A 12,295-nucleotide genomic window follows, 5' to 3' on the forward strand; every position below is an offset into this window, starting at 1 on the left:
AGTTTCACAGAGATTTTTTCCTACCAGGATCCAGGTCTGGTTGGGAAGAGAGACCACCTTTTGTGAATCTATAAGAATGATACCTAATCTGAAATTTAAAATGGAGGCAATCATGGAAAAGTTCAGGATATATGGTTAACATAGACAGGTAGCTGACTCTCTAGAGTTTAATTCAACATTGAACTCATGGACTTTTAGTTGGTTGGACCGTTGAAATTTCTCCATGATCTTTTAGACTCACAGGAATGAGGCATGGACTTTTTTTTGTTTGTGATTTTAATATGTTTAAAATTAAAACCACAGTAATGTTCCAGAAGAACTGTTGGTTTTCAAAATTTGCGTTCATTCTCCATACTAAAATGATTGTAAAAACCATTCCATTTTATTCCATTTGTTTACTTATTAGAAAAGTCTTTTTTGAGCACCTGCAAGTGCAAGGTGCTTTGCCAGGTTCTATGGAGAAATAAAGATGAATATGACCTCAGTTTTTAATTATACGTGTTAACCCCGAAAATGTAAATGTGAAGTACTTGTGTAACATAAGATTCTTAACTGAATTTGCCTGAGCCTTTAGATTCCTATACCCAATATTTGAGGTATTCATTAGAGAAAAATAATCACATTTAATATTCAAGCCTCAAAGTTTAACATCTCAGTTCAACAAGTACTTGTCACACATGGTTTATGAATTCCACCCTACTCTAGTCTTTGAGGATACACAGACAGGTAAAACCTCCTTTTGTCATTCAGCTCATTAAGACCCAGAGCCTTGGTTATTAACAGCTGCTCCACTGGAGAATGTTCTGTGGTGCTTTAGAAATACAAGGACCTCCCACTGTGCCCCTCAGTGGTGGTTTAGAACAGGGCTTGGTATCTATTATTTTTATGCCTCATGGAGGATTCTGATACCTAGTCAGTGAAAAGAATCACTAACCTCATGGAAATTCTTTTGCTTATAACCTTTTTTTTTTAAAGGATCATTTATATGCATTTTCTCATAAAACTAAATGTACACCTACCCCACGGCCCAGCAATTTTACTTCTAGGTAGTTACTCAAAACAAATGAATACATATGTCTACAAAAGGACATGTACAAGAATATTTATGATATTTGATTAATAATAGCTCATGTGTCCAACAAAAGAAATACAGAAAAAAGCCCTCTGATATACTCTTACAATGGAATACCACTCAGCAAGTAAAAGGAATGAATTACTGATACACACACGACATGAGTAAATCTCAAAAACATTATGCTAAATGAAAGAAGCATTACACAAAAAATTGCATACTGTATCATCCTATTTATATTAAGTTCTAGAACAGGCAAAAGTATTTATGGTGTGAAATAATCAGAACAGTGATTGCCTTGAGAGGGCTGGTAGTTTGGAAAAGCCAAGGGGAAACTTTCTATGGTGATAGCAATATTCTACTTATTAACAGAGGTTTGACTACACTGCTGAACGCACTTATCAAAACTCACAACATGCAACATTTAAGATTTGTGCATTTGGTTATATGTAACATTTACTTCAAAAGCAAAAACCATAAACAGATATTGAATTCTAATTGATGATGTATGTATCGAAGTATTTAAGGGGAAAATGTACTGAGCAACTTGCTTTGAACAAACGAAGTAGATTAATGGATGGAGAATAAGATGGATAGACAGAAATATAATAAAGCAAATAGGATAAGTATTAATGCAGACTCTGGGTGGTGCGTATGTGGTTATTCACTATAAAATTGGTTCAAATTTTTTATATATTTGGAAATTTACATAATTAAATGTTAGGCAAAAATTTTAAAGCCTGTCTGTGATGTTTAAGGTACCTACTATTACTCCAAGTCCTTTATACATGTTAACTCATTTATTTTGCATAAATTTTGTGACAAGGAGAGGTTAGCTGTCCACCAAACTTACATCTTCTTCTTCCTGATCACACAGCTATTTTCTAATCAAGCATGTGCTTAAATGTGGTCACATGACTGAGGTCTGACCAATGGAATGGGAGTAGAAGTGATGTGCACCTTATCAGCCCGGGCCTGGAAAAACCTTTCCCATCTGAGATTGGATGGAAATGCTATAATCTTGGTTGAAGGTGATGGAACTGCAGCATGGTGAGGCCCTGACTTGCTGAAGGAGCAATGCTTGCCTCTCAGAAATATCTGTCTAGGACTCCCTATGAGCTAGAAATACACTTCTCCTAGTTAAACCATAGAAATTTGTGATTTTATCTATTATGGTAGCTACTGCCACTCTAACTTGTACATAATTCTACATGATAGTGACAAATAAAAATGGCAAGCAATAGGACATATTGGAGTATATGAGGAAGCCATTTGGTATAAACCTAATTCGGCCTGACTTTGTTTTTTCCAAAAGGGCCTGACTGTGGCCATTGAGCATGCATTGTATATACATTTCCTATGGCAAGAACAAAGGCCCTTGAGATAAAGGTGCAACCTCCCTCTCCCTCCCAACCTTGGCATTTCCTTAAAGATTAAGCATCTTTCCTTAGACTAGGAGCTGATTGCTGCACTCACCTTTGACCACCCAGCTCACCTGTGACCACCCTGTTCTAGATAACAGACTGCCACCGTGCTGTGTTCACTGAGACAGCAGACCTACCTGCTATTTCCGTCAATCCCTGTGCCGACAGAGCAGTCTCGCGACTATTGTAAAAGGGACATTTCAATCATATGTGAAACATCCTCTTTAAGGGTATATAACCACTCTGTGCACCCAACGTCTTTGGTGCCCTTTCTTCCTTCGGGAAGAAAGGTCCCGGGCCATGGTCCTCAGATTTCAGCTCAGAATAAACTCTCCCAAATTTTCATGGATTATTTTCGTCGACAATAGATACTATTAGTATCCTTATTTAGCGTGTAAGGACACAGTCCTGAAGTCAGACAGCTCAGCAGCAGCCCTGGGATTCAAACCTAGGCAGTTTGGCTCCAGAGTCTAGACTCCTAAGCATTACACTATTCTGCCTCTTTCTTCCTTGGGGGTACAGATATAAGATAATTATTTGTTTGTTTTTCCTTCAAGCCAGTGATATAACTCAGTGGCAGGGGATCATCTTTCAAAACACAAATTTGTATTCTCAGGAGCAGACTTTTCTTAATAAGGACTGAGCATGCTGGTCAGCCAATACTGTCCCATGTCAGTTAGGCCATTTCCGCCAGCTGGAAGGTGCAAGGTACACAGTGTCTGGGGAAAGCAGGGGGAGGCAGGAAGGAAGAAGAGGACATAATTATCAGCACCACTGCAGGCCCAGTCTTAAGGGTTCCCCCACACTTTTGTGAATTTTACTTCCAAGAACACCAATAGGTTCTCAAGGAGAAGATCAGAGAACAATCCCCGCCTGCTTCAAGCAGTAGGTGGGGCTGTGAAATATACCCAGAGCATTCTGTTCTCATTAGCAAAGGCCTGCCCTCAAGGGAACCTATTTTACCAGAGCCTAACTAGGTTTGGTTTTACCAGAGTCTAACCAACAAGGGAGAAGGGAAACCCCCAACTCCAGCCCAGCTAGCATTCTTATCTCACTTAAGAGGGTGGAAAAAGGGTCCGGCCCTGTGGCCGAGTGGTTAAGTTCCCACAGCCTAATTCGTGGCCCAGGGTTTCACCAATTGGGATCCTGGGCACAGACATGACACCGCTCATCAGGCCACGCTGAGGCAGCATCCCACGTGCCACAACTAGAAGGACCCACAACTAAAAGTATATATAAAACTATGTACCGGGGGGCTTTGGGGAGAAAAACAAAAAATAAAATCTTAAAAAAAAAAAGAAAAAAAAGAGGGTGGAAAAAAAGCTGAGAGGCACTTGTGAAGGTCACGGCCTAGGGGCATGAGTTGACACCTAATCATAGGAATATAGAATGCATCTCCCTCCCCCAAACCTTACCAGATAGCGAAAAGACTCCTTTGTAATAACAGAGAACTACAGCTAAAAAGAACTGCAAGGCTCAGACTCTATTTTAGGAGTCTCTAGGAAAACCTAAAGACAACAGAGGAGACAAAAAACAAAGACACTAGAAGAAATGTCAGCCTCTGACAGGTACAGCTACAGCAAATGGTAAACACAGCTTGGCTCCTCACCAGATAAATATGAGACCTCACACTAAAGGCATATTTACCTTAGTTCTTCTTACCCAGTATATTATGTCTGGCTTTCAACAATAACAAAAACCACAACACAACTAAAAGACAAAAACACAGACTGAAGAGGCACACCAAGCATCAGAACTCTGATGCGGCAGAGATTTTGGAATTATCAGACTTTATCAGGAATTTAAAATAACTATGAATAATATGCTAAGGACTTTAAAGTGGACAGAAAAACAGAAAAGTGGGCAACATGCTATAACAAATGAGTAGTGTAAGCAGAGAGATGGAAACTCTAAGAAAAAATGAAAAGGAAACGCTAGAAATCAAAAACACTGTAACAGAAATGAGGAATGCCTTTGATGAGCTCATTAGTAGACCGGACATGGCTAAGGAAAGAATCAGAGAACTTTAAGATTTGTTAGTAGAAACTTCCCAAATTAAAAAGCAAAGATAAAAAAATAATGGGGAAAAGAAACAAAACCAAATCTGCAAGAACAGTGGGGGGATTATTTTTTTTTAAATAGACTTTATTTTTTAGAACAGATTTAGATTTACAGTAAAAATTGAGAAGATAGTACAGAATTTCCCATGTATTCTTTATCCAGCTTCCCTTTTATTAACATCTTGCATTAATATAGTACATGTGTTACAATTAGTAAATATTGATGAGTAAGTATTCAATAAGTCCATATTTTATTTAGATTTACTTAGTTTTTTCCTATTCTTCTATTTCTGTTCTGGTGTCCCATCTAGGATACACGTTACATTTAGTTGTCCTGTTTCCTTGGGCTCCTCTTGACTGTGACAGTTGCTCAGACTTTCCTTATTTTTGATGATGTCAATAATTTTGAGGAGCACTATTCTGGTTGGGATTTTTCTGGTGTTTTTATCTTGATGTAGATTTGAGTTATGGTTTTTTAGGAGCAAGACCAAGACAAAGTGCCATTTTCATCACATCATCAAGGGTACATACTTTCAACACGACGCAATGCTGATGTTGCCTTTGGTCAACCTAGCTAAGGAAGTGTGTGTCAGGTTTTTTCCACTATAAAGTTACTTTGTCCTCCCTGTCCATACTAGACTCTTTGGAAGGCAATCGCCACGCACAGCCTGCACTTAAGAATGGGGACTTATGCAATACCTCCTGGAGGTAGAGGGAGGACTATCTATATAAAATATTTGGAGTTTGCCCCTTTTCCCACATTTATTTATTTATTCCATTATTTATTTATACTCATTTATCTAGGAGTATGGATTCATGGATATTTATTTTACACTCTGGGTTATAATTCAATACTATTTTTTAAAAGTTTTTAAAAGCTCAAACTGTTCCAGCTTTGGACATTGGGAGATCTTCAGCTGGCTCGTGTGTCCCTTTGACATCTCCATAGAATTAGGGGTATACTTATTTATTTGAGCACATCCTTACTTTCTGGCACTATAAGATGTTGAGTGCTCATCTTGTATGCTACCTGTCTCAGTCCTAAAATCATCCTTTGTGACTTGTATTGGAGAATAGTATTAGACACCATGATCTGGGCACTAGGTATGCTCATCGCTACTAGGGCATTGTTTCTTTTAGACTCTGTCAGTTGACAGAGAAAAGAAATACATATTTATATAAAAACTCAAGTATACACACATATCTATAAATTTTTCTATATGTAACCATCTGTATCTATATTAAAGTAAACACAGGGTTACACTGAGATCTCAAATTCTAATCCATTTCTTCATGGATTATTCTAGCTTCCTCCCCTTGCTTGTCTGTAAATTCCCACTCCAACTGGAAAAGCTGGTTTACACCATCTGCCATCTGTTTACTTAATTGCTCAATTCAAATATACATGTATAGCAGCATCAGCATTATTAACCCTTACCCTCATGGGAAACAACTTGATCAACTAGAGTACAATGCTTATATGCAGTTCCTTTTGCCTTTAATCTTATAGACTTCCCTCATTTCCAAAGTTATGTAGGTCGGCACCTTTTCCTCCACCCCTTCAGTGAACTTGTTTCATATATTTATAACACAGTTACAAATGATCTGCATTCCTTCCTGGGATCCCTCAACCTCCTAAATTATTTTCTAAATTTATATACATTAAGGCTTACTCTGTACTATAAAGTTCTAAGGGTTTTGACAAACATGTATTGTCATGCATCCACCATTGCAGTATCAAGAAATTGTTTCACTGCCCTAAAACCCCCTTCTGCTTCACCTATTCAACCTTCTCTCCTTTCCCTGGAACTTCTGGCAACTATTGATTTTTTTTATCTTCTCTATAGTTTTGTGTTTTCCAGAATATTATATAATTGGAATCATCCAGTATATAGCCTTTTGAGGCACTCACTTAGAAATATGTATTTAAGGTTCATCTATGTCTTTTTGTGTCTTGATAGTTCTCTTTTTTTATCATTTAATAGTATGCTACTATATGTTGTAAATATCACAGTATGTTTATGAATTCAACTACTGAGCAATATCTTGATTGCTTCCAGTTTTTGTCAATCATCAATAAATCTATAAACACTGATGTACAGATTTTTGTGTAGACATAAGTTTTTAAATCAGTTGGATAAATATCTAGAAGCACAGTTGCTGGATGGCATGGCAATACTATGTTTATCTTTGTAACAACGGAGAGGGACTATTTTTAAAATCACTTCCAGTACCAATGTTTTATGATCCTACCAGAATATGGCAGTAGCTTCATTCCATAGCAGTGGTTAATAGTGATAAAATACAAAATACGAATGTGAGGGTAGTGAAAATAAAAAAGCATACCATATCAGCACCAATTTTTCCCCCACTGTGTTCTTCCCAGTGAATTAATACTTTATCTCAGCTAGCTCATTTGGGATTAACAATAAATTCACATAGCAAAACAGGTGCTGATCTGTGTGACTACCACCTTAGGGATCTCAGATAAATCAATGTGTTTTAATGGTGATAGCCATTAAGAAGTCATTTTCTTTTCCAATGTTTCTGGGCGTATTCATTGCCCTATCTCCGGCATGCAGTGAGATATGTTCACATTATATATCTCAGTATCATATATAGTCACATGGCATCAGCCTAGTGGTTTATGAACTCTTTGGCAAAATGCAGTTTGACTCTTAAGATTGATTATAGGTAACAATATTGTACTATATACTTGAAGTTGCTAAGATAGTAGATCTTAATTTTTCTACCCACAAAAAATATAGTGATAATCATGTGATGTGATGGAGGTGTTAGTTAATACTACAATGGTAACAATATTGCAATATAAGTGCATCAAATCAACATGTTGTACACCTTAAGGTTACACAATGTTATATGTCAATTATACCTCAATAAAATTGGGAAAAAATGAGACATTTTGTTGTAAATAAACCTGATTTAGAAAATGAGGAATTTTCTAAAAATCCCTTAGTTTGATTGTATACTCCTGTGTAAATTCTAATTAAAGAATATTGTCTACAAGTGAAATATTTTCAAATTTATTATGTACTGTATTAGTTTGCTAGGGCTACCATAACAAAGTACCACAGACTGAGTGACTTAAACAACAGAAATGTATTTTCTTATGATTTTGCAGGCTAGAAATCTGAGATCAAGGGGTCAGTAAGGTTGGTTTCTTCTAGGGTCTCTCTCCTTGGCTTGCAGATGGCCAGCTTCTCCCTGGATCTTCACATGTCTTTACTCAGTGTGTGTCTGTGTCCTAATCTCCTCTTCTTATAAGGACACCAGTTTATTGGATTAGGACCCATCTTCATAAACTCATTTTAGCTTAATTACCTCTGTAAAGACCCTATCTCCAAATATAGTCATATCCTGAGGTTAGGACTTCAACATATGAAATTTTAGGGGACATAATTCAGCCCGTAACATGTACTTTCATTTTTTACTCTCAATTTTCAAATTAACATTTATCACAAATTTAGCGTAGACTGGATTTTCCCAGAAGCGTAACAGAAAAACTTTTATAAAAAAGTGACTCTCAGGGAATAATATTTTTTTTACGAAAGCACTCAGAGGGGCCCAGTAGGACAACTGCCAGTTCTCCCAGTCAGGGCTTTAACACCATTTCCTGCAACATCATTTTCAGCTAAGCTTTGGAGTGACAAAAATATCTGTTATCACAAAGACTAATGCCTCCAGAAAAAATATCCCTCATGACACACTTTCCTCTCCTTCTCATCCCCCCACCAATTTGGTCACAGTAAATCTGAGAGGTAAAATTAGGCTTACTCAAAGAATAAAATATTTGCAATTATCGTTTACACTTTCCTGTTTTATAGTGAAAATAAAGAACTGTGGAAGGTAAGACCACGATAGCTAGCTAGTTAACAGCAGAGCCTAGCTCCAGGTTCCTAATCTAAGGTTACTACATATCGTTAAGGATTCTTTAGCTTACAGGTAGAAAATGGAAACATTTACATATCTGTTCCAAATGCTTAAATGATTCTACAGTATATAAGGCACCATGCCAGACCTTGAGAAAATACAAATTATCCATAAGACTCTGCAGCTGGACTCAAAGAGCTTGTAATGTATCAAGGTGGTTAATGGAAAGGGGATTGGAACATGTTCCTAGACGTTTCTAGAAAAAGATAGTTTAATATAAGCATCATCTGAATTAAACAGAAAAGTATCACAGACACACTGAAGATAAAGAATGTATTTCCTGTGGGAGTGATCAATAAGGTTAAGATTCCCACAATTGAGCAATGTCAAACATGTGGACTTATATTTCTCAATAAAAGCCTTTAAATTCCAACAGTAGTCTCAATTTCATTTGAAAGAGGAACTTTATAAATCAAGTATTCGTTGGTATAGAGAAGTAACTATAAGTTACCATGTTACATGCCCCATTATTAAAATTAAGCTTGATAGTTACCTAAAAACCGGACAATGCTACCAATCAGATGGGAGTATTAGTATTTCATGGAGGTTGTTCTCTCTCATAGATAGATAGACAGACAGAGATATATATGTATGTATGCATATGTACCTATATATATGTATACATATAGATGCATATACATACATATAGGGTGTTATTGAGAAACATTTAATAAAAGTAAAGTAATGTAAATTAATATGCAAATTCAATTTCCAAAGCAAAAAATTAAAAACTTTGTATTTTTTCTTTTCTAAATAAAGAAAACTCTATGTGCTTTTGTGTGTGTGTGTGTATCATGAAACTACTTTTCAAGCAATGTAAGTTCAAGTCATTTTCATCATTTCCAAGTCATTTATTGAGTTTAGAATTTCTTTTCCACATAATCCATTGTGTTGCTTGCTGATCACTGGTTTTCCTGTGCATGCTTAGTTGCAGTGAAAGAATGGCTTGGGGTGAGAGTCTACTTCTCAGTCCCAGGGTCTGCCACAGGCCCTCTGCCCCTGCCCATGGTGCTCCATCAATGCCGCTGGCCTGCTGCCTCTTCCACTGGCCCTGCCAACTGAGGCCTTGCGGGGGGGAGTGCCCCTGCTGCCATCCCCAGTGCCTCTGCTGCCACCTCCATCTCTATGCATTTGTGCCTGCTCACAGCCTCTGCTGCGGATGCCATCCTCCTCTGCTCTTAGCCAAATGGCTTGGAAGGATTTGCAGTTTGTGCCTCCAAACCAGGGCCACAGTTTCTGTGTATGTGTGTGTGTACGTGTGCATAGAGATAACATGTATGTGTATATTAGATAATGAAAATAATGATTCTATGCATTTAAGTCAGTTATAGCCTCTCTTTTGTGGAAAATAATGGAGATAAAAGGCTCCCCCCACTCTACCATAGTTTTGCCTGAAAATCTATTCTCAATCTTAAAGGAAAGTCACCGTAAACTACACTCCAAATATTTTGGGTTTTAAAGAGCTGAATTTAAACCCCCCTGGCCTAGTTATTGTGTGAAGCTTTAATGAACCTTCCCTATAACTAGTCATATAATCTAAAATTCCCACCTGCCATATTTTCAGATAGAATAAATTGCCATTACTCTGAGAGCAAATAATTACAGGCTCTTTGATGCTTTGTTCAGCCTGTTAAACTTTATCTTGCCTCGGGAAATACACTCAACACTGCATCAAAAAAGTACATATCTATTTGTATTCCTGATTTCTAACCCAAAATTTCAAACAATATGATTTGATAACAAATTACCTGATCTGTTGTACTTTGATAACAGAACAAAGTAGATTTGTGTGAGTGCGTGTGGGGGGAGATTATCTCACAAGAATTTTATTTTGTTCATACGTATGATTTTTTTGGAGAGGAAATTCCTTTTTTATTGAGGTAACAATGATTTATAACATTGTGTAAGTCTCAGATGTACATCATTATATTTCGCCTTCTGTATTGCCTACACCGTGTTACTTGTCTGGTTTCCATCCGTCACTGTACACATGTGCCCCTTTACCCCTTTCACCCTCCCACTGCCCCCTCAAAGTAGATATTTTTATCTTTCTTTTTTTAGTTCATAAAGAAGCTAGGATTGAGAACTGTTAAATAACACGTTCAAAGTCACAAAGCCAGTAAATGGAGGTGATTACAAATCCAAATTTCTCTGGGTCCCAAAAACATGATCTTTCAACTTTCCCTCAATGCTGTCAGTGATAACATTTGTATAATTTGATACAATAGTGTTTAGGAATCTGAGATAATAGGAAACGATAAAGTTACTTTTTACTACAAAATATTATGATAGGGAAACGATCCAAATCTAAGAGAAACTTAGTTTGTGTTATTATAAAACTTCTACATTCATTGCTTATTTCCACTGTTAATAAATTCATTGCAGAATTATCTGCCACTACCGAACCGTCTTTTTGGTTGTGTCCATTATCTGTTGTCGATGGTCCAGTGGTAGCTGGAGGGAAGAGGATCCTATGTGAGTACCTCAGAAGCCTTAGCATTTTATATATTCCTGCTCCTCAGAAAGGATGTGAGTTGCTGAGCTCACAAGATTTGGAAGAAAGGCTAAATCTGCTTAGGATTCTTCTTTTTATTACTAAGAGGAGTAGTTTTTCTCATCTGCAGCATAGAGAGGTGAACAGGGAGGTTTTGAGTGGAGCAAGGCAGTAAAATCTGACTGCTTCTGTGCGTGTGTTTTCGAGTTATTGTCACTACATGACAAACGAAGTGCCACAGAACATAGTGGTGTAAAACTACCGTTTTATTATACTCCTTACTTCTGTGGCTGAGGAATTTGGAGACAGTAGGATGGCTTGCTCTGCTTCACTGTGTCTGGGTTCTCAGCTGGGAGTGACTTTACATCTAGGGACTGGAATCACAGGTAGGTGTCTTCACTCACTTGTCTGGTGGCTGATGCCATCTGTTGGCTGGGGCCCCTGCCTGGGCTCTTACACTTACCCATAGCCTCTTTATGTGGCCGCTCTGCAGGGGTTTGTTTGGGCTTCCTCACAAGACGGCATCTGGTTCCAAGAGAGATGGCATCCATACCCAGAGAGAAAGGCAGAAGTATGTGGTGTGCTGTGATTTAGTCTCAGAAGTCACATGGAATCATTTCCTCCATACTCATGTCTTCCACCATGTCTCATACCGATTGATACAGTAACACTGACTTATCCAGCTTCAAAGGAAGGACATAGACCCAGAACTAGACAATAAAAATGCCAAGATCACATCGCATGAAGGTTACTTGGAATGAAAGATACCGTCATGCCATTTTGGAAAACACAGTCTGCCACGGTGAGTCAGATCTTTAAAATATACCTTTAATACTTTATAAGCTATGTGGTTTTTCAATGGCAGAAGTATGAAAAGCATCATTGATCTGGGCCTATTTGCCAATTAAACTATTCATACCGTTATGGGCCTCTCCCTAGAGACCAATGAAACTTGACTGCATATCCATTCTTTATGACTAGATCTTTGTTTTCCTCTGATATAGAAAGTATGATGTAAGGTAGCTAGCTGATACTTCACCCATTGATTGCCAACCATTAGAATTTGTTTCATGATAATGGTGAGAAAGACACTAGCAAAGCCTGCTCAAGTAGATGTGGCAGGAAAAACTCAGTTCAACATGCGCTGAATCAGAAGACATGAAAGCCTAGCCATGCCAAAAAACCTTGGCCAAAACAGTTCAATAATAAAGACAATGTTGGCTCACAATTTCTGGGGTTTTTTGAGGAAGATCAGCCCTGAGCTACCATCTGCTGCCAATCCTCCTCTTTTTGC

Source organism: Equus quagga, chromosome 16 (genome assembly GCF_021613505.1).
Source record: "Equus quagga isolate Etosha38 chromosome 16, UCLA_HA_Equagga_1.0, whole genome shotgun sequence".
NCBI lineage: Eukaryota > Metazoa > Chordata > Mammalia > Perissodactyla > Equidae > Equus > Equus quagga.